The sequence below is a fragment of the Rhipicephalus microplus genome, unplaced genomic scaffold (assembly GCF_043290135.1).
Source record: "Rhipicephalus microplus isolate Deutch F79 unplaced genomic scaffold, USDA_Rmic scaffold_293, whole genome shotgun sequence".
NCBI lineage: Eukaryota > Metazoa > Arthropoda > Arachnida > Ixodida > Ixodidae > Rhipicephalus > Rhipicephalus microplus.
In genome coordinates this window covers 55,001-60,000 of record NW_027464862.1, presented here as the reverse complement: position 1 = coordinate 60,000, position 5,000 = coordinate 55,001, and the positions used below count along the sequence as shown (strand labels likewise).

Below are 5,000 nucleotides of genomic sequence, written 5' to 3'. Positions count from 1 at the left end.
CCATTCGTTCTATACCCCTTTTATATATTAACTGTAGTGTGTTTCTATTTGTATGTTTGTCGTCTTTTATTGTACGACTTAAATTATACGTGACTTCGTCTACTTTTCTTTTTAAGTATTTTAGATGTGGGAGGAATGTTAGTTTTGTGTCCAAGACCACCCCTAGAATTTTCATTTCGTTAACCATTTTGATTTTATCCTGTCCGATTTTTATTTGGGGTTGATGGCTAATGTACTGCTTTCCGATTATCATATATTCCGATTTTTCCTTATTCAGGGTTATTCCGTTTTGATGTGCCCACTGATTTATTAGTGTTAGTGCCTTCGTAGCTTTTTCCTCCACCTCTTTTCTTGAGCGGAACTTTATGTGTAACACCACGTCGTCCGCAAAGGCTTGGATGTGTACTCCTTCTTGAAGCTGAGTTTCTAATAGGTCGCCTATTGTTATATTCCAACAGAGTGGGCTTAAAGGTGACCCCTGTGGGGAACCTGAAGTTAGTGTTTTCTTAATTTTTACTCCATCTGTTTCATAGATTATTTTCCTGTTCCGTAGAATATTGTCCGCCAGTTTTATTAGGTTGTTGGGACACTTATATTCCTCTAATTTCTGAATAACTGCTTCGGGTTTTATAGAATTGAATGCGTTTTTAATATCTAGTGCTATTAGCATGCTGTTTAGCTTATCAATTTTCGCTTGGTTTATTCGTTTGATTATTTCTTCCAATGCCGTGGTTGTTGATGTCCCATGGGTAAATCCAAATTGTTTTTTGTTAAAATGGTGATTTTTAAACAAGAAATAATAGATTCTATCTTTTATGAGCTTTTCTAATATTTTTCCCAAAATCGAGTTAATAGCTATTGGGCGATATTTGTTTTCCTCGGATTTGTCCTCTCCGTTCCCTTTTGGAATCAATATAATTTTAGATTCTTTCCATCTTTGAGGAAAATGTCCGTGCTTTAAGCATGCATTAAAAAGATTGACAAAGAAAGTCTTATGCCTTTCATACATCACTTGTATGAGGTTAGTTTTTAGGTTGTCTGGTCCGGGGGTTACATCTTTCCTCAGATTTTTTACTATCTGCGTTACTTCAATCTCTGTAAATGGGAGGTCATCACTGGGTAAATTTCTTTCTCTCATTTCTGCTCCCGATGTCCAATTTCCTCCCTGTTTGTTATTGTTTATTGTGCCGTTGCTTGATTGTATTTGACTGTGTCCTGGCTCGTCATTTTCCATGCAGTTAGGGTATAAATTTCCTAGAATGTGTTCTATTGTTTCCTGAAGAGTCTTTGTGACTTCTCCATTTTCTTTTGTGATGCTTCTAAACATAACCTTGGTTTTCATCTTATTTCGTGCAATTTTATACGGTAGGATGAATGGATTTTTTGTAGCCTTAGTACATAGAGTTTTCCAACTGTTGTTTTTAGCCTGTTCTATCATGTTGTTATACGTGTCATGTTCTTTATAGTATTCCTTTTTGTATTGTTCTCTGATATCCCCTTTCGCCTTTTGATACCTCCTTCGTAGTGCTCTGACTCTCTTCCTTTCAATTTCTAGGTCTCTTGACCACCAAGTATTCGGTTTTTGTTTAGAAGGTTTTTTCTTTTTACTGAATTCCTTCTTAAGTTTCTCGATTTTCTCGTGTAGCGTATTCACTATTTCTTCAATACTTTCCTTCGTGTTTATTTTCCCCTGGACTTCCTCAAACCAGGGATCAATTTGCAACTTTTCCATGACTTTTGTTTGCCCTTTTAACGTTAGGCCATATTCCTCTGGAAGTTCTTCATTTTTAATAACAACTTTAATGTATCTGTGATCGCTGTGATTATAGGTTTTAAGTACTTCCCAGCTTTTAATATCCTGGTTTAGGTTTGCGTCACATATGGTGAGGTCAATCCAACCCCTCGCCCTACTTGTTTTAAATGTCGGAGGTGATTCTTTGGCATTTAATAATGTCAGGTTGTGTAATACTGTGAATTCTAATACTTTTTCACCTTTCTCATCCGTCTCCGTGCTTCCCCAAATTTGATGTTTTGAGTTGAAGTCACCCATTATTATCGTGTTAATGTCTATAAATTTCTGTAAAATGTTTCCTATTGCTGACATTGCCAGCTCGACGTTTTCATTCGGAGGACAGTAGCAGTTGATAATTAACAATTCTCTTTCACCTTTATTTATCTTGACTGCTATTAGTTTTTGTTCTATAATAATTGGGAAAGCGGTTATATTTTCTTTGTGTATTATGATGGCTGTCTTCGGGTCTTTGTTGTTGGCTATAACTTTATGCTTTAGCGGAAACCCTATGATTTTGTTGTTGAGCGAATATGGTTCTTGGAGTACAGATATGTCGAATTCTTTTTCTTGTTGAAAATTGTTTAGTGACTGATTTGCCTTAAATGCCCTGCCTAAATTTACCTGTATTATTTGTATTTCAGTGCTATTCGCCATTGTGCCTGTGTGTTGGGTACTCTTAGTTTAGTCTAGCTAGAATTTTGCCTTTCTCGGCCTGTACCTTTGTTATGTATACCGGGCATTCCCTGGACATCATAGAATGATCTGTCTCCGTGCGACCCTCAGTCTCGCAGATGTTGCAGTGCGATTCTGCTTCACATTCTCTTTGGTAGTGACCTCGTTGGCCACAGTTAATGCAGCGCTGGGGGCCATCGCAATCGGGAGCAATGTGGCCGTGCATGGCGCATCTTGTGCATCTGGGCCAAAAGATGTCGTCAAAGATCGGGCATCGTGACCAGCCGATGTTCAGTGCAGTTCGGCTTCCGATTGCTTTGTTTGCACTTCGATTTAGGGCGAGAATCACTGTCTTGCCTCTCTTGCCCGGCCATGTCTTCTTTATTGTTATGTCTTCTGGCGAGCACACCAAACGGTTTTGCCTGACGATTCGGGCTGGGAGATTGACCTCGTCAATTTCATCCTCGAGTCCAATTATTTTCTTATGGATCCTGTTCTCCTTTGGGAGCTTGGCTTCAACATTTCTCAGTTCTCTGTCCTTCTGAATGAACTGGAGAATCTTAGCTGAGTCTTCTTTTGACTTCGTCATCACGACAATTCCCTCTCTCCCTGGCCGAATTGTTGCTTCTTGGATTCCCAGGTCGAGGGGATCCACCCGCTGCCTCAGAAGCGATGCGACCTCTTTTTTCTCCATTGTTCCGGAAGATACCACCAGAGCATAGGTTGGTCGGCTCTCGGTTGCGGGAGTGTTGCTCTGTGTTGGCTCTTCCCTTTGTTCGAGTGGTTCTTCTTGTCTTCTTTTCTCCAATTCTTCGATCCTGCCTTTTTGGAACGCAATCTGTTGGGCCTGTTCCATTACCAGGTTTTTCAATTTAGCTTGTTCGGAGATTATCGCTTCAATCTGCTGGGCTACCGCCTCGTCGCCGCCCGTCAATGTAGAGATTTTAATGAGAGCCCTCATAGTATTCTTGTCTGCTTTGGAAAGTCTAGACAAAACTGTACCCTTTTCTCCGCGGCTGGTTGGGAGTGACGATTGTGAATTTCTGTCTTCGTCCCAGTTGTCTAGCGCTCCTTCGTTAGCAGCCGTTTGTGTTTGAGGGTGGATCTCTCCTCCTTCAGCTTCTTCGGTTTCGGTTCCTCGGCTGCCTCCCTCTACCTGGTCATTCTCGGTTGGGCTCCACCAATCTGTTTCAAGAGAAGCTTTGGCGGGCATCGCTCCTTGTGGTTCTTCTTTCTTTGCCTTCTCTTCTTTGTTGGTCACTTGTTTTTGTTCCACCCTCTTGGTCTTCTTCTTCTGTATCTTGTCTGTCTTCGCCCCTTGCGTGGGGTCTGTAATTGCAGAGTCGTCATTGCTTCCTGTGTTTTTTAGGACCTTTGACGTAGGCCCCACTGCTGGGTTTGCCGTTTGTAGAGGTCCTCTTCCCTCCAGTCCTTGTTTCTGGGTTTCCGTTCTCATCCCCTTGGGTTTCAACATCTTCTCCTAATCTCCACGCTGTGTTCCAAGAGAAGGGTTTGTGCCTTCGAAGCCGTTGTTTGCCGTCTGGAAGAAAGTTACTCCTTTTTAACTTGTTCTGGTATCGCCAGAGATGTTCCTCAACCTTGGTAGTAGAGGTTGCCGGTTTTAGGTGTTCTTGGCAGCGTAGAGGCGCCGCACTTTTCCTGTCTCTGTTGGCGTTTTCCGCTAAACAGATAGATACCAGTTTTGTCTCTCTACGGGGATTCGTTCCGGAGTTATTCTACCTTTGGCGTGAAGTGTTCAATCAAAGATGGCCGCCTCTCATTTTGACGGGAATCCGAACTCAGAACAGTCGGAAAATGTCAATTTCCTGTCGTTTCGCCCCAGAACTACTAGCAAAAGCGTGTATCTAGTCTTCAAGCACTTCCAGAACTGCCGGCTCCAGAAAAGAACCGAAACCAGCCTCGGATTTGCTGTTTTTGTCTAACTGTAGAAAATGGTCAGGAAAGTTGAAATTCCTTGTTCTTTTGTGGCCCTCTTGAACTGAGAAGAATAATTCTGCTGTTCTGTGGCACCAGGACTTGGTTCCGAGCGTTTTCAGCAAGAATTTCCTAGTTCCGCCAAATTTGGTTTAATCCAGTTGCTCAACCTGGCCACAATGTGCAGGTTTTCAACCCTGGTAATAGGGGGGTTCCGGATTTTGGTGTTAGAGTTAACGTAGGAACACCGCGTTTTTTCCTATCACTATTAGCACTTTTTCCTGATCAAAATGATACCAGTTTTGTCTTCCTGCGACCTTTCGTTCCAAAGTTATTCCACTTTTGGCGAAAATTTGACCTCAATCCAATATGGCCGCGCCCATGTTTTGGCGGGAAACTGGACTCACTTCGGTCGGAAAACCGGCGATCTTCAGACGTTTCGCCCTAGATCCCCGCGCAAAACTGGCTGTCCTATCTTCGGATACTCCCCAGGACTCTCCCGGCACCGGAATTCAGCCGAAACCAGCCGCGGATTTGCTGTTATCGTCGAGTTTTGGGTGTTCCTTGTGTAATGGCCGCCAAGAGGCTGTTTACATCGATG

At 42.5% G+C, this 5,000-nt stretch overlaps 1 pseudogene; it reads right to left on the bottom strand.

Annotated features, from left to right (window-relative positions):
* Positions 1 to 5,000, bottom strand: part of LOC142793219 (large subunit ribosomal RNA) — an 11,510-nt pseudogene that overhangs the window by 3,303 nt on the left and 3,207 nt on the right.